This window comes from Microcaecilia unicolor, chromosome 13 (assembly GCF_901765095.1).
Source record: "Microcaecilia unicolor chromosome 13, aMicUni1.1, whole genome shotgun sequence".
NCBI classification, from domain to species: domain Eukaryota; kingdom Metazoa; phylum Chordata; class Amphibia; order Gymnophiona; family Siphonopidae; genus Microcaecilia; species Microcaecilia unicolor.
The window spans coordinates 27506322-27524635 of record NC_044043.1 but is presented as its reverse complement, the minus strand read 5'-3'; the positions used below and the strand labels follow the sequence as shown (position 1 = coordinate 27524635).

The window sequence follows — 18314 nt, the reverse complement described above, 5'->3', positions numbered from 1 at the left end:
TTTTTCCCACAACCAAGAAACTGAAAAGAAACTCTCAGAAGCTCACTCGTGTTTCATCTCTGAATCTAATGCCAACAACATTCTCATGTGATTCTCTCTTAATTGTGTCTGACCTGAAAACGGTTGCAAACTCATGAAAATGGTAACAGGTATTTTATTGAAAGTCTGCTGGTTTTTACTGACAAACTAACTTTTATAGACGTACATTTTTGATAACTCCATAAAACCAGGTTGGATTTAGGAATAGATAACTGTTTAGGGTGCCAAATGTTTAAGACAGTAAACTGAGGTAAAAGAGGAGCCTGATCTCATACAGCTCAGGGCATGCGATCAGTCAAAACGAATAACTGGTGAGATAAGAGTGATTACTTTAGTTGCCCTAGCTACCACAGCAACAGCTTCAAATGTGATACTTAACTCCAGATCACTCTCATCACTGGTTCTCTCAAGTCCCACCAGCTTGTTGGTGGCAGTGTATCGTTTGAAGGTACACAATTGTGACACCATTGTCTTCCTCTGCTCCTTTTCTGGTTCCTCAACCTTAGGAATTTCTGACCCTCCCCTCAGGGATATGCAATCTGGTCTTGCCTATGGGGGCCAAATATCTTAAATTTGTCCCTGTATAAATCTGTTTCATTTGAGTTGGTGTACAGTGCTGCATATATTTGGTAGCCTATAGAAATGGTAAATACAGTAAACATAGTAAACATAGTAGATGACGGCAGAAAAAGACCTGCACGGTCCATCCTGTCTGCCCAAGAAGATAAATTAATGTGTGCTACTTTTTTATTTGTACTGTCCTCTTCAGTGCACAGACCGTATAAGTCTGGCCAGCCCTATCCCCGCCTCCCAACCACCAGCTCTGGCACAGACCCTATAAGTCTGCCCAGCACTATCCCCGCCTCCCAACTACCAGTCCCGCCTCCCACCACCAGCTCTGGCACAGACCATATACAGTGGGGGAAATAAGTATTTGATCCCTTGCTGATTTTGTAAGTTTGCCCACTGACAAAGACATGAGCAGCCCATAATTGAAGGGTAGGTTATTGGTAACAGTGAGAGATAGCACATCACAAATTAAATCCGGAAAATCACATTGTGGAAATTATATGAATTTATTTGCATTCTGCAGAGGGAAATAAGTATTTAATCCCTCTGGCAAACAAGACCTAATACTTGGTGGCAAAACCCTTGTTGGCAAGCACAGCGGTCAGACGTCTTCTGTAGTTGATGATGAGGTTTGCACACATGTCAGGAGGAATTTTGGTCCACTCCTCTTTACAGATCATCTCTAAATCATTAAGAGTTCTGGGCTGTCGCTTGGCAACTCGCAGCTTCAGCTCCCTCCATAAGTTTTCAATGGGATTAAGGTCTGGTGACTGGCTAGGCCACTCCATGACCCTAATGTGCTTCTTCCTGAGCCACTCCTTTGTTGCCTTGGCTGTATGTTTTGGGTCATTGTCGTGCTGGAAGACCCAGCCACGACCCATTTTTAAGGCCCTGGCGGAGGGAAGGAGGTTGTCACTCAGAATTGTACGGTACATGGCCCCATCCATTCTCCCATTGATGCGGTGAAGTAGTCCTGTGCCCTTAGCAGAGAAACACCCCCAAAACATAACATTTCCACCTCCATGCTTGACAGTGGGGACGGTGTTCTTTGGGTCATAGGCAGCATTTCTCTTCCTCCAAACACGGCGAGTTGAGTTCATGCCAAAGAGCTCAATTTTTGTCTCATCTGACCACAGCACCTTCTCCCAATCACTCTCGGCATCATCCAGGTGTTCACTGGCAAACTTCAGACGGGCCGTCACATGTGCCTTCCGGAGCAGGGGGACCTTGCGGGCACTGCAGGATTGCAATCCGTTATGTCGTAATGTGTTACCAATGGTTTTCGTGGTGACAGTGGTCCCAGCTGCCTTGAGATCATTGACAAGTTCCCCCCTTGTAGTTATAGGCTGATTTCTAACCTTCCTCATGATCAAGGATACCCCACGAGGTGAGATTTTGCGTGGAGCCCCAGATCTTTGTCGATTGACAGTCATTTTGTACTTCTTCCATTTTCTTACTATGGCACCAACAGTTGTCTCCTTCTCGCCCAGCGTCTTACTGATGGTTTTGTAGCCCATTCCAGCCTTGTGCAGGTGTATGATCTTGTCCCTGACATCCTTAGACAGCTCCTTGCTCTTGGCCATTTTGTAGAGGTTAGAGTCTGACTGATTCACTGAGTCTGTGGACAGGTGTCTTTCATACAGGTGACCATTGCCGACAGCTGTCTGTCATGCAGGTAACGAGTTGATTTGGAGCATCTACCTGGTCTGTAGGGGCCAGATCTCTTACTGGTTGGTGGGGGATCAAATACTTATTTCCCTCTGCAGAATGCAAATAAATTCATATACTTTCCACAATGTGATTTTCCGGATTTAATTTGTGATGTGCTATCTCTCACTGTTACCAATAACCTACCCTTCAATTATGGGCTGCTCATGTCTTTGTCAGTGGGCAAACTTACAAAATCAGCAAGGGATCAAATACTTATTTCCCCCACTGTAAGTCTGCCCAGCACTATCCCTGCCTCCCACCACCGGCTCTGGCACAGACCGTTTAAGTCTGCCCAGCACTATCCCCGCCGCCCAACCACCAGCCCCGGCACAGACCGTATAAGTATGCCCAGCACTAGTCCCGCCTCCCAACCACCAGCCCCAGCACAGACCGTATAAGTCTGCCCAGCACTAGCTCCGCCTCCCAACCACCAGCTCTGCCACCCATTTTAGGCTAAGCTCCTGAGGATCCCTTCCTTCTGCACAGGATTCCTTTATGTTTTAGTAGGAGTGGCATGTTTTACATGTGGACGATGGCTATTCTGTATGTTCTTTTTATTTATTTAGTATTCATTCATTATTCATTTACACATTTTATATCCATTTTGGATTTATTGGCTGGACATGTTGTGGTATTTTACTATTAATATTAATCTGTGATGTATTTATGTTTTTATTATTTTAATCAATGATTGCACATTTAGCATTATTTATTAATATTTAGTAATATGTTTTTTGTTTTATTTGTTACTAGTAAAAAAGCCCCGTTTCTGATGCAAATGAAACGGGGGCTAGCAATGTTTTCTTTTGTGTGCATGTGGGCGTGTGTGTGTCCGTGCCCTCTGGCCTCTCTCCCCTCCCCCCTCTGAGTCCTTCACTGTTACAGAGCCAGCAATTTGATTTCTTGCTCTGCTGTTTTCCTTCACTGACTGTGTTACAGAGAGAGCGGGGCAGACACTTATAGGGAAATCGGATATCTCGCCCCCTTCACACTTCCGGCTGGAGGCTTCATAGAACGTTGGTGTTGCTTTTTATATAGAGAGACTAGTAAAAAAGGCCCGTTTCTGTTTTAAAGGAAATGGGCACTAGCAAGGTTTTCCTCGGAGTGTGTATGTTTGAGAGAGTGTGTGTGAGAGTGACTGTGTGAGAGAGTGAATGTGCAAGTGTGTGTGACAGAGAGAGCGTGAGACAGGGTGCGAGTGTGTGTGTGAGAATGAGAGTATGTGCCAGGGTCCCCCCTCCCTCCCCATTGCTTTTTATTATAGTAAGATGGTCATAAATCAAATCAGCTGCATACAACTGCCAGACCACAATAAAAGCACATTGTCTATACACCGCTTCCCAAACAAAATAAAAGCCAGATGATATGAATTGTAGAGTCAACAATTTTCAGAGGTCAACATATAGGTTGTCAACATTTGGGGCCATTATAGCTCTCATGGCTATACCCTTAATTTGAAAACAGAAAGTTGCCAGAAACTGATAAATATTTTTTTAATGCCAAAAGAGTCAATGGTGTTAGCAAAACAGCAACAACCTGTTGATCTGTCTATTGTTGAATATTTGTATGTAATGAAGAAATGTCAGATGCAGCAAGAAAAACTTCAGATTCTGCCACATGAAGATGTTGCTGAGCCCTCCCTCCCTCCGTCCGTCCTTCAGTCTCCCTCCTACTACTACTTATCTAGGTGGCCCAGCACCCGCGACAGGCGCAGGAACAGGTAGGCCAACTTGCCGAAGAGCAGCTCCACGTCGATGGCCAGGTGGGAGCCGCCGTTGTACTCCACCTCCAGCTCGAAGGCCACCTCCTCGGGGGGGCGGGGGCCAGCAGCGTGCGGACGGAGCGGAAGACAGGCAGCGCCTCGCCCAGTGTCACGTCGCGCAGGCTCAGGCCCTCCAGCAAGCGGCCGGCGGTGCGTGTCTGCACCATCTCCTCCAGCTCCACCTTGATCTTCTTGGTCATCCAGCGGCGGACCAGCACCGTGTCCCGCAGCTCGTTGTTTGAGGGCGGTAAAGGTGGTTGGCGGCCATTCTGGAGCGATTCCTAGACAGGGGGAGGAATAGGGAAACTTACTCCTCCCCCTGCCTGGGTCGCTGTTTGCTGCTGTCTGGGTTGCGTCTTGTTGCTGGGCGTCGGGCTGGAGGCGCAGCCAATCAGTGGCACTTCATGAATGACGTCACTTATCTACTCCACTTTCCTGAGCACCTCTGGCCGGAAACCACGGTTCCAGGCAGCCTCAGAATGTTGGAGGTGAGAATTATTATATAGGATTAGTTATCTTAGATGACGCAGCTCTTATAGACCTCACATGAGTTAAGCATGTCTCGTGGGACTTTTCCTTGTGTGATCTGCTCCTTTCACAATGTTGTTTTGGTTCTTGTGGATCGTTTGCCCTGCTGTTTCCAAAATAGCACTATTCCATTGCATGCACAAATAATCTACTAGTACATCTTGCGTTTCAACATTCAACAGTTTCAACTCTCCGTTATTAACATCTCAGAACTTCAGATTTTTTTTTAGTTTTGCTGAAGCTAATATTACCCTCCCCACTACCTCCCCCCTTCCCATCCCCCTCCCAAAGGACACAGCTGGCCACTATCATTCATATCACTCTCTCAACAATCATGCTAAACTTTCTGGGTATCCAAAGGAAAATGTTTCCAGACTGAGTGCCATTTTCCCATCTGTTGTTTGCGCTCGGCCATTAGTCTCTCCATTTCACACACATACCTCAATTTATTAAGCCACATCACTACCGAGGGTACCCCCTCCCGCCACCAGTGAGAGGCTACAACCACCCGTGCTGTTCCGACCACATGCTTCACCAGAATCTGTTGGCATGTCGCTAGACCTGTGGTCCGTGCAGAGAACAGGAACACTTCAGGGGCCCAAGGAACTGTGCATCCCAGCCAATTCTGCAGCCTATAATGAACCGCCCTCCAGAATGCACAAATTTTGACACAGCTCCACCATATGTGCCCCATTGTCCCTCTGTGGCCACACCTCCTCCAGCACACACCTGAAGAAGCTGGAAATATCTGCTGCAAGCGGGCAGGGGTAAGATACCACCTATATAGCACTTTCACTGCGTTCTCCTGCATGGGGACACGAGTTGACACCTCCACCACTGTTCTTTCTATTCTCTTCCACTCAGGCTCTCCCAGACTCGCACCCAAATCCCTTTCCCAGCTTCTCCTGTGCACACTATAACAGGGAAATTGTTTGCTTATGCTTTTGTATAGGTGACTTATCAGGCCACGAGAGGACGCGAGCTTTTCACAAATCTTCTCTAAGTCTAGTTTCTGTCGCTGCATCACCTCTCGCACTGCCTTAGTCCGAAGGAAATGTGCCAATTGACAGTATGCAAATTCACCTCCCTCCACCTTAGGGTACCTATCCTTCAAGGCATTAAAAGACAGCAAGGAGTCAGCTTCAAACATTTGACCCCAATTTCTCACACCTTCCCCATACCATTTGGTGAAAGTCCCCTTCGTAGTACCTGGCAAAAATAGAGGGTTAAAAGCTATAGGAGTCCACCGAGACAAGATACATTGTCTCTTAGGGAACATGCTGTCCCAATAATAGAGTGTTACAGCTATGGAGGGACAAACTCCCTCATCTAGAGTTCTAAAAAGCCTCGGTAGCCACATTAGTGCACTCAAGGGCCTCTTGTCCATTGAGTGCTGTTCTATATGCACCCATTGTTGGTCCAGGTAATCTTGATGCCATTCAAGTGCTGCTTTCCCTTGCGCTGCTCTATAATACCATATGAGGTTAGGTACACCCAACCTGCCCTTCCTCCTCTCCTGGTATAATAGTGAACGCGCCAACCTTGGACGTTTTCCTGCCCAGACGAAACGCACTAACTTATCTTGTAGGGAAGCTATAAATTGCCTGGGCATCATCACAGGCAGCACCTGGAAAAGATACAGCAAACAGGGTTGTATGTTCATATTAAGAATAGCTATTCTTCTAAACCATGAAATCTCCATATCTCCCCAACGCTCCAGATCCTCCGCAATAGTTTTGCCCACCCCCTTATAATTTGCATTGAAGAGCTCGGAGAACTCCTTAGTCAGGTTCACCCCTAAATACCTAATTTGTTTATGAGCCCAACGGAAGAGGGAGGAAATCTTCAAAGACTCCACTACATCTACTGGAAGTGTTACATTCAGGGCCTCCGATTTTGCCATGTTAACCTTGAAACCAGACACTGCAGAATATTCCTCTATCATTTGCTCAAGGTGAGGAAATGTGGACAGGGGACGAGTTACAAACAGCAATACATCGTCAGCAAAGAGGGCCATTTTATGAGTTCTAGCTGCTATTCTGGCTCCTGAGATATTAGGATCTAGTTGCACATAGGCCACAAAGGTTTTTTTTTTTGTTTTTTTTAAGCAACCCTAGAACTCCTTGGTTGCCCTTTCAGTGAACTTTTATTTCCAGCACTTACTTGGAAACTCAGAACCTTCCAGAGATTTGGGGAAGTCACTGGAAGGGGATGGAAGTGAAGGAGGGCTTTGATTTTTGAGGAATGTTCCTGGTGGCAGGGCCAGTCTTAGGCCGAGGCGACTGAGGCAGCCGCATAGGGCCTCACGCCTAAGGGGGCTCCGCACGGTGCACCTCAACTCTGCCTCCTCCGCTCCCACACCAAGTGCATGCAATCTCGGCAGTCGGCAGCCGTTTCACCTAAAAAAACGGCAGTTCCACAAAGCCAGCAGGAAGGTCGTTTTCAGCAGCGGAACTCACCATCGGCGGGCAGGCTCAGTGCGGCTCCACCGCTGCCTCCCAGCTTCTCGGCACCTGCATTTCCTTCAGCCTCTTCAGCCACAGCAGCTGCGAGCTCCGGTAGTAGCTAAGCCACCCGCCTACTGCAGCACGACACACCGTAGCCCCGCGAATCACGGGGCCGCGATGGAACAGGCCTCCTGACGGACACCTGCACGAAACCAATCACAGCCGTCAGCGTCTTCGATTACACCCAATCGGAGACGAGAATTCAACCACTACCCGCCCCACTGCCTAGGTGCCCGTCTATCGGCATGGGTGTTCCTGCTGGAGGCTCGTGGTCTTTCAGAGTCTGAGGTTGTGCGGTTCTTGTAGGAGGGGCAGGTGCATTATAAGGGTCTCGTGTTCCTATAGAGTGTGTGTACATTCATTGAATATTCCTTGCAGATAGCCAGACGTGCAGCGATGGAATCTGGACTGTCGGCCCCGGCAGGAATGGAGAGAGGAGGAGGACTATTGGGGAGCTGAGGGTGGGCAGGTGGGGGTGGGGCTGGGTAGCACATCAAACTCGGAGGCTGGCTGGGGCAATTCAACATGGATGGCAGGGGTGGACAAGGAGGCAAAGGAGAATCAGACATGGAGGGGAGGAAAGGGGAAGAGGAAAAATGACTGGATACAGAGGGGAGGGCAGGGGAGAGGAGAACTGCTGGATTTGGATGGCTGGAGGGGGCAGGGGAGAGGAGATTTGCTAGATATGGATGAAGGAGAGGGCAGGGGAGAGAGGAGAGTTGCTGGACATGGATGGATGGAGGGGAGGGAAAACTGGAAGGAGATGCACATGGATGGAGGGGAGGGAAGAGAGGAGAAACCTGGACATAGATGGAGTGGACAGCAGGGAAGAGAGGAGAAATGGGACTGTTAGTGCCGGTGCAGGAGCGGAGCGGAGGAGGCAGAGTTGAGGCACGCCGCCCCCTTAAGCGTGAGGCCTAAGAACAGCCCTGGATGTAGGGGAGGGGAGCAAAGTAGATGCACATGGATGGAGGGGAGTGAAGAGAAATTGCTGAATTTAATTGCTGGATCGGAACACAAGGCAGATGCTGAAACTGGAGAAAGGACAGGGACAGGGCTACAGATGGTAGGACACATAACGACACAGGAGGATAGTGAGAGAAAAAATATCAAATGGAAAGAAGACACTGCAGAGTCACATTCAGGTACGCTGGATATTTCTCTGTCCCAGGAGGGCTCACAATCTAAGTTTGTACCTGAGGCAATGGAGGGTTAAGTGACTTGCCCAAGATCACAAGGAGCAGCAGTGGGATTTGAACCGGCCACCACAGGCATGGAATCCTGGCTGGCACTGGCATTTTTCATGTGATGTTTATGTAACTTAAATCTTGTCTTTAGCATCTGGCTTGTTTGTCAGGCTTCTCACGGAAGCACAGAGTTTGTGAGCCCTTGGACCACTGCCGAGGAGCGGCAGTGGCAGGCAAAACCACCCCCAAACCAGAGACAGGGCAGAACAGGTACCCCGGACTGGAGTTGCAGCAGAGGCAACCAAGCTGGAACAGGCAGAGCAGGAAACAGCTAGGTTTCACCTGCACTTGACCGCCGTTCCCCAGGAGTTGAGCCCCTGGGTGCAGGCAGCCGGCAGGACTTTGCAGGACAGGGCAGGGAGCTGGATACCAACAGGCAACACACAACAGAGTTAGGACTAAAAGCTGCCAGGCAGCCACTAAGAGATAAACACAGACAGGAGAGAGTCAGGACTGAAAGCTGCAAGCAGCCACTAAGCAAGAAACACAAACACAAGACAAGGAAAGGCAGACCAGAAACAAGACTAGGAACTAAGCAATAAAATCAAAGCTAACACACAAACAAACTAGAACCAGACAAGGAACTCAGACTACAACTGGACTAGGCAGAAGTGCACAGCGTACACCCACATACCAGGGACCTTAGACGATGCAAAGGCAAACACAGAAGTTTCCAGGTGATTAATAAAGCCCATCAGCTGCTGAAGCGTAGCTGCAGGAATCACAAGGCAGCTATGGATGCTGTTCAGGCACAAACAAGAAAAGCAAGTCTGGCAGCCTAGAAGATCCGGACTGGACTGAGCTGAAGTCTGGAACATGTGACAGTTCATAGCAGCCACCGGTTCTGGCCACCAGAGAGCGAGGTGAGCACAGACAAGGAAACGGTCACAAACGTGACACGTTTCTCCAATATAGCATCCTTCGTCACATTTTTTACACTGAATGATGTATACCACATTGGAAGATGAACATGTAAAGGATTCCTTTATGTTGAATATTTTTCCTTTGTGAATGACTGTGGGGTCCTGTGAAATATTTTGGCATAGCTTGCAGCTGGATATATTGCAAGGATGTGTGCCATTCTCTTCTTTTTGAGTCTGTGTTGGGAGCTTATTTCTAATTAGCTTGTGTTTTAAGCTGGGTGGCTGTTGGAAAGCCAGCACTGGTGGGGATGGGAATATCTCTTTCAGTAATTCATCCTCCTGGAGTAGAGTCTGAAGATCTTTTATGATTTTTCTTAATTTTTCCAGCTCTGGGTTGTATGTCACTAAAAGGGGGATTCTGTCTGTGGCTTTCGTTTTTCTTTGTACTGTAGCAGATTTTCCCTGGGTGTTTTGAGGGAGGAAGCAATATTCTTGGAGACTATTTTGGGGTTGTAGCCTTTCTGTTTGAAGGATGCAGTCAGGATTTCAAGGTGCCTGTCTCTGTCCCTTGGGTCAGAGCAGATACGGTGGTATCTTGTGGCTTGGCTGTAAATAATGGATCTTTTTTGTATGTGAAGGGTGGAAGCTGAAGTTGTGGAGGTAGCTGCATCTTTCTGTGGGTTTCTTGTATATAGATGTTTGTATATAGCCATCGCTGATTGAGACCGTGGTGTCCAAAAATTTGACTTTTTCTGGGGAGTAGTCAGTTTTGAATCTGATTGTAGGATGGTATGTATTGAAGGAATTGTAAAATTGTTTCAGAGTTTCTTCCCCCTCAGTCCAAATCATAAAAATGTCATTGATGTACCGGTAGTATTTTAGGGGTTTGGTCTGGTATGTATTCAGAAATGTCTCTTCCAGCTCAGCCATAAAAAGGTTGGCATACTGGGGTGCCCATCGCAGTGCCCATTATTTTAGATAGATATCATTGTTAAAGCGGAAGTAGTTGTGAGTTAAAATAAATTTGATTAATTTTGTAATAGTTTCTGGTGAGTATTGATGGTCCAGTGTGGATGTTTTTAGGAGCCTCCCATATGCAGCTATGCCATCCGCATGGGCAATGTTGCTGAAGAAACCAGCCTGCTGTGGGCACAGTTTACATGCTACCCAAAATCCACAAACCTGGAAACCCGGGCAGACCAATCATATTGGGTATTGGCACACTCACAGAGGAAATATCTGGGCTAATAGAGGGAATTCTGAAACATCTTGTGCACAAAATAAACTGCTTCATAAAAGACACCACAGACTTTCTGAAAAATATTCAACATAAAGGAATCCTTTACATGCTCATCTTCCAATATGGTATACATCATTCAGTGTAAAAAATGTGACGAAGGATGCTATATTGGAGAAACAAGCCAGATGCTAAAGACATAGTAACATAGTAGATGACGGCAGAAAAAGACCTGCATGGTCCATCCAGTCTGCCCAACAAGATAAACTCATATATATATACCTTACCTTGATTTGTACCTGCCTTTTTCAGGGCACAGACCGTACAAGTCTGCCCAGCAGTATTTCCCGCCTCCCAACCACCAGTCCCGCCTCCCATCACCGGCTCTGGCACAGACCGTATAAGTCTACCCTCCACTATCCTCACCTCCCAACCACCAACCTCTCTTCCCCCACCTGCTCCGCCACCCAATTTCGGCTAAGCTTCTGAGGATCCATTCCTACTGCACAGGATTCCTTTATGCATATCCCACGCATGTTTGAATTCCGTTACCGTTTTCGTCTCCACCACCTCCCACGGGAGGGCATTCCAAGCATCCACCACCCTCTCCGTGAAAAAATACTTCCTGACATCTTTTTGAGTCTGCCCCCCTTCAATCTCATTTCATGTCCTCTCATTCTACCGCCTTCCCATCTCCGGAAAAGATTTGTTTGCAGATTAATACCTTTCAAGTATTTGAACGTCTGTATCATATCACCCCTGTTCCTCGTTTCCTCCAGGGTATACATGTTCAGGTCAGCAAGTCTTTGCTCATACGTCTTGGAACGCAAATCCCATACCATTCTCGTAGCTTTTCTTTGCACCGCTTCCATTTTTTTAAACATCCTTCGCAAGGCACGGCCTCCAAAACTGAACACAATACTCCAGGTGGGGCCTCACCAATGACTTGTACAGGGGCATCAACACTTCCTTTCTTCTGCTGATCACACCTCTCTCTATACAGCCTAGCAACCTTCTCGCTACAGCCACCGCCTTGTCACACTGTTTCGTCGCCTTCAGATCCTCGGGTACTATCACCCCAAGATCCCTCTCCCCCTCAGTACCTATCAGACTCTCACCGCCTAACACATAAGTCTCTCGTGGGTTTCTACTCCCTAAATGCATCACTTTGCATTTCTTCGCATTGAATTTTAATTGCCAAACCTTAGACCATTCTTCTAGCTTCCTCAGATCCCTTTTCATGCTTTCCACTCCCTCCCGGGTGTCCACTCTGTTGCAAATCTTAGTATCATCCACAAATAGGCAAACTTTACCTTCTAACCCTTCGGCAATGTCACTCACAAATATATTGAACAGAATCGGCCCCAGCACCGATCCCTGAGGCACTCCACTACTCACCTTTCCTTCCTCCGAGCGAACTGCATTTACCACCACCCTCTGTTGTCTGTCCATCAACCAGTTCCTAATCCGGATCACCACTTCGGGACCTATCTTCAGCCCATCTAGTTTATTTAAGAGCCTCCTGTGGGGAACCGTGTGAAAAGCTTTGCTAAAATCTAAGTAGATTACGTCTATAGCACGTCGATGATTCAATTCTCCAGTTACCCAATCAAAGAATTCAATGAGATTCGTTTGGCACGATTTCCCTCTGGTAAAACCATGTTGTCTCGGATCTTGCAACTTGTTGGCTTCTAGGAAATTCACTATCCTTTCCTTCAGCATGGCTTCCATTACTTTTCCAATAACCGAAGTGAGGCTTACCGGCCTGTAGTTTCCAGCTTCTTCCCTATCACCACTTTTGTGAAGAGGTACCACCTCCGCCGTTCTCCAGTCCCTCGGAACCTCTCCCGTCTCCAAGGATTTATTAAACAAATCTTTAAGAGGACCCGCCAGAACCTCTCTGAGCTCCCTCAATATTCTGGGGTGGATCCCGTCCGGTCCCATGGCTTTGTCCACCTTTAGCTTTCCAACTTGTTCATACACACTCTCTTCCGTGAACGGTGCTATATCCATTCCATTCTCAGGTGTACTTTTGCCAGTCCCTCGCGGTCCTTCTCCAGGATTTTCTTCAGTGAAAACAGAACAAAAGTATCTATTTAGCAAATTGGCTTTTTCTTCAAGATTTAATTTACATAGATATCACATGAAAAATGCCAGTGCCAGCCAGGATTCCACCAGTGATTTAATAGTAAGTATCCTGAATGGTAACTTTAAAACAATACAGGAATGTAAGACCTTTGAAGTCAGAATGCCTCTCCTCTCCCCCCGTTCTCTATTTCAGTAGATAACACTCTCATCCTCCCTGTCCCGTCTGCGCGCAACCTTGGAGTCATGTTCGACTCCTCTCTCTCCTTCTCTGCTCATATTCAGCAGATTGCCAAAACCTGTCGTTTCTTTCTCTATAATATCAACAAAATTCGCCCTTTCCTTTCCGAGGACGCTACCAAAACCCTTACTCACACCCTTATCACCTCTCGCCTAGACTACTGCAACTTGCTTCTCGCTGGTCTCCCGCTCAGCCATCTCTCCCCCCTTCAATCTGTCCAAAACTCTGCTGTGCGTCTTATATTCCGCCAGAGTCCTATAGTCACGTTAGCCCTCTCCTCAAGTCGCTTCACTGGCTCCCTATCCGCTTCCGCATACAGTTCAAACTTCTCCTATTGACCTACAAGTGCATCCACTCCGCAGCTCCTCATTACTTTTCCGCTCTCGTCTCTCCCTACACTCTTCCCCATGAACTCTGTTCGCTGGGTAAATATCTCCTGTCGTCCCCCTTCTCCCCCACTGCTAACTCCAGGCTCCGATCCTTCTATCTCGCTGCTCCCTATGCCTGGAATAGACTCCGTGAGCCGATACGTCAGGCTCAGTCTCTGGCTTTCAAATCTAGGCTTAAAGCCCACCTCTTTGCTACTGCTTTCGACTCCTAATCATGACTCTCTTACTCAGTACCCTCACTTATCACCCCCACCACTGCAATTTCCCCACCCCTGTCTGTTCGTCTGTCCAATTTAGATTATAAGCTCTGTTGAGCAGGGACTGTCTCTTCATGCTCATTTGTACAGCGCTGCGTAAATCTAGTAGCGCTATAGAAATGTTTAGTAGTAGTAGAATGATTAAATATTTTGACATCCACCAGACAGGACTTAACAAAGATCTGGGTTTTCTAGCCCATTATAAACCATAAAGTTGTATTGCTCTGTTTATCACCCTCCTCTCACCTATCCACCCCCATCCTGTTAGACTGTCACTGAAACACTTTGATGTTTCACTTATATATACTGTCATCTACCAACATTTGCTTATTTCCGATCTGACGAAGAAGGGCAACCTTCGAAAGCTAATCAAGAACTGTATTAAGTTATGTCCAATAAAAAAGGTATCATCTTATTTTCTTTTCCATGTTTTATTTCTATTGATGATTACCTTTAAAAGTGGACTAACACGGCTACCACACCTCTCTACTCATATGTTATAGAGTAATAGCACTCATGCACGTCAGAGGCATCAATAATTGCCAGTTGACCATATACATTCTAGGTGTTATTCTATAACATATGCACCAAAGTCGCATGGAGGGGCATTTTCGATATGATGTCTAAATCCGACATTGGATGTTTTACTGAAAACATCCAAAAATCAAGTGGTGAACATGGCCAAAATGGCTATTTGCTAGACATGTTTGTGCTTAGTGCATCTATCTTTTTGGAAATTTTTGAAAAAAAAACCCCAAAACAACAACATCCAAGTGAAAAACGCACAAAATCAAGCCATTGGGATGTAGGAGGAGCCAGCATTCTTAGTAGATTGGCCACACAGACATCCCAGCAAAGGGGGCACTGCAGTGGACTTCACATAAAAGGTCCAAGGTACAAATCTCACCCTTATCCCCTATGACGAGCCCTCCAAAACCCACCCCAAATATTTACTGTACCCAACTATACACCACAACAATAGCCCTTATGGCTGCAGGTGTTACCTATATGTGTGTATTGTAGGTTTTTGGTGGGGTTTGGGAGGCTGACACTTTCCACCACAAGTGCAATAGAGCGGATTATGGGCCTGGATCCCCTTCTCCACAGTGCACTGTACAGACCACTAGGCTACTCCAGGGACCTTGCTTGCTGCTCTATTAGGACTGGCTATAATGGTGTTTCCCAACTTCTTCAAGCCAAGTAACCCCCTACGTCGAACAAATTTCAACCGAGTAACCCCAAGCTCCGAGCAGCAGGGATTTAGTGACTCAGCAAGACTTTTGTAAGGTTAGATTAGGTCACTGTAACTGACATATAGAACAAGACAACGTTGGCATGATCTGTTATATTTCAGTCTCATATAAATTGTTTGGCCCCTTGACAGTTGGTGTGTTATGCTTACAAACTGAGTAAAAGTGAACAATGACACTTAGGCTCCAATGGACCAAAGGAGCTTACTATGCACATACCAAATTAAAATTAAAAATTTATTGCACAAAGCAATGACACAGAAGAAGAAGCTGTCTTCAGAACATACAAGGAATGCAACCACAACCAATTAAAATGAAAGTATGAACTGTCTTAAAACATGGTGAAATATAGGCACACATGTTTGTTTTTATAGTTTTAATGGGAGATCTGGGCTTTTTGGATGAAATAAACATGCTGCATCTCGGTTTCAGTGTACTGATTTCCAAAATCAGGTCACTTTCCAGACAGAACTGGTTTGTCATTTTACATTTGAGAACTATTAGATAAGAGAAGTTGGTTTCACATAAGTACATTGAAGCAAAAGGAAGAAGTTCTTTAAGAGCCATATTTGTTAGCTGTGCATTTGCCAACAACACAGTATTTCCCAGGCCCTCATTTGCAGTGTTTCACTTCGGCAGAGGGAAGGTCCCAGAGTGGCCAGAAGCAGAGCCACCGAGAGACAGAGCCGCTGTAGCCATCTCCCCCTTCTCGGGACGCAGCCGCTGTCCCCCCCCCCCCCCCCAACTCAGGACACCACCACCACCCCCTGCCACCTACCTTCCTGCATCAGTGTATCTGCCCCTCCCCCTTTGGCGGCCCTGGCTAGAGGTAGCAACTGAATAAAAGCAGATTTAAATCTCTCTCCCTCTGTCCCTTCCCAATCTCAGAGAGCTTGTTGATTTTGCTGCCTCATGAGATTTGTTACATGATCAACAGGCTCTTCTTGCACCTCAACACATATCAGTTACTGTAAAACGTCTAAAGCCCTGTCTAATGTAATGACAACTAAACTAAATTAAAGTTTTGATTCCACCTCAGTAAGGCCAACACACAATCCCTCCACTGCAAAACACTATGCATAAACTTGTGCAAAAAATGAGTTGTAACTTTACCATACCATAACAGCACCAACAACCAAGACTCAAACAGCAAAACGTTATGCATGAAAATATAGCACTGTAAATATTACACTAGGTCCTAAAACACTAAAACACCACCTAGTGAGAAAACAGAACAAATGGGACTACTACAAGATCTCTACACGGAACTACATGTTAGCAGACCACACCACGGTCATACACGCAAGACACAGACAGATCCTCAATGTATATGAAGCAAGGGACAACAGATCAGTAACTGAGATATGAAGGCAAAAAACTGAACTGGAAACCTCAAGGAGTCAGCCTCTGTATATACGGCAAAACTAGAGTAACAGATACATATTTCCCAAAGCTGACATGGTCCAATTGATAAATTCAAAATAAAATGGCTTTTTTTTTTTCTATCTTTCTAGTCTGAGCATTTTATTTTTCTACTCAATTTGGTCCGTGTCTCTTCTACTTTTCTCCATTTTTTCTTACTTTCCAGAGTCTCCTGTCCATTTGGCATATCTGTCCTCCCTTTGTGTCCTAATCTCTTGCTCCCCCTATAATTCAGTATCTGCTCTCTTATTCCTCCCCCTGTGATCAGTCCCCATCCCCTCCCTGTCCAGTATCTTCCCTCTATGCCTCTGTCCCAATGCTCCCTGCATGCCCAACATCTCTTCTCTATGTCTCTCTCTCACACTTCCCTCTTCCCAACCACATCCCCCAGCCTGTGGCTAGTATCTCTCCCTTGCCCCCCTCCTGCAGTATGCATCTCAACCTCCCTGAGTCGAGTGTCTCTTCTCCTCTTCCCCCAATTTAGTCTCTCTCCCTCTCCCACAGTCCAGCAGCATCTTTCCCTCTCTCACTCTGAGTCCAGCAACAGTTTACTCTCCCTCCCCTGCCTCCAGTCCAGCAGCACCTCTACCTCCCCTCCAGGTCCAGAAGCACTGTCCCCTCTCAACCCCCCAGGTCCAGCAGCACCTCTCCCTCTCAACCCCCCAGCCCAGGTCACGCAGCACCTCTTCCCCTCATATCCCCCACTGAAGTCCAGTATCATCTCTCATCACTTCCCATCCAGCAGCACCTCTCGTCCTCTCACCCCCAGGTCCAGCATTTCTTCCTCTCCCCCTCCCCCGGGAACCAATAGCAGCTCTCCCTTTCTGCAACCCCCCCAACCAGCTCCTCTCCCTTTTGAACTGCCCCAACCAGTAGCAGCTTATCTCCATTTTGAACTTCCCCAACCAGCAACAGCTCATCTCCCTTTTGACCACCTCCCCCAACCAGCAGCAGCTCATCTCCCTTTTGACCCCTCAACCAGCAGATCATGCCCCTTTTTATCCCCAATCCCAACCAGCAGTAGCTCATCTCTCCTTTGACCCCCCCAACCAGCAGCAGCTCATCTCTCCTTTGACCCCCCATCCCCAACCAGCAGCAGCTCATCTCCCTTTTGATCACCCCAGCCCCCCAACCAGCAGCAGCTCATCATGTACCTTGAGGCTCCGTAAGAGGAAAGCAAACCCTCCTGGGTTTCTATAGCTGCTCAAAGAGATCAGAGATGAAGAGGGAGCAAGTCTGGCTTCAGTAGGGGCAAAGAAAATCCCTGAGCCGCCTGCCAGGACTTTTGCCCAGATGAATGTAGTGGCTTGCTTAATAATCTACTAGGCATCTACAAAAAGACATAGCCTCTTTGAGAACACAGGATAGTGCTATGCTTATTCCAAAGGCTGAGAGACAAGTGCTGACTATGGATCAAGAGAAGGATTTGCAGACCCAAGTGGCAGAGCTGTGCCAGGAAGTTGTAGCCCTGAAGGAGGCACAATTGCATAAAAGAGAGAGAAAGAGGAAAAAACTCTGAAAATGACAAGAAGTACAAGGAGACTCAAATGTCACCCAGCACACACTATCACAACAGTAATGAAAGGGCTAGGCCTATTTCTGACTACAGATGTACAGAAGGAAGCAACTGGCAAAATAGTACCCATGAACTGCAGAGCGCAACGTCAGGCCCCACCATGGGGCCCACCAAGCTGCAGGGAAACTTCAGAAGGACCCACAAAGCAAACGGCTCCAATACAAAATCAGTGTCCACCCGAGATACTGCATCTACCATACCAAAAGGACTGATAGTCTCTGTGAAAGTAGAGAAGCAACCAGTGAAGGCACTATTAGATTGGTAGGTCACAGATCACCATCATCTTGCCTGCCCGAGGCATCTGCCTCTACACTCTGTAGAGGGCTTGGCCATATGGGGCCTCAGCAAAAGCAGCTACCCATTCCAAGCAGGGCCGGTCCTAGGGTCTCTGGTGCCCCCCTGCAGACTATCAGTTGGTGCCCCCCCCCCCCCCCCCCCCCCATCTAGCACTCTTTCTCTCCTGCAGGTCTTCATCCCTGGCTACTCCCTTCTAAGCATGTGACACTGTAGCCAGTCGCTCTGGAGCTCCTATGCTGATAGTCTGCTCATTCCACTTAATGGAGGAGCCCTGCAATACACCGAAATCCTGCCATGCCCATGCAGCACCCTCTGCCTTTTAAGTTCTGAGAAT

The 18314-nt window shown here is 47.2% G+C and overlaps 1 protein-coding gene across 4 annotated transcripts in view; it reads right to left on the bottom strand.

Annotated features, from left to right (window-relative positions):
• LOC115456483 (myeloperoxidase-like) overlaps positions 1 to 18314 on the bottom strand; it is a 131332-nt gene that overhangs the window by 89733 nt on the left and 23285 nt on the right. The gene's annotated exons all lie outside the window — the stretch shown is intronic.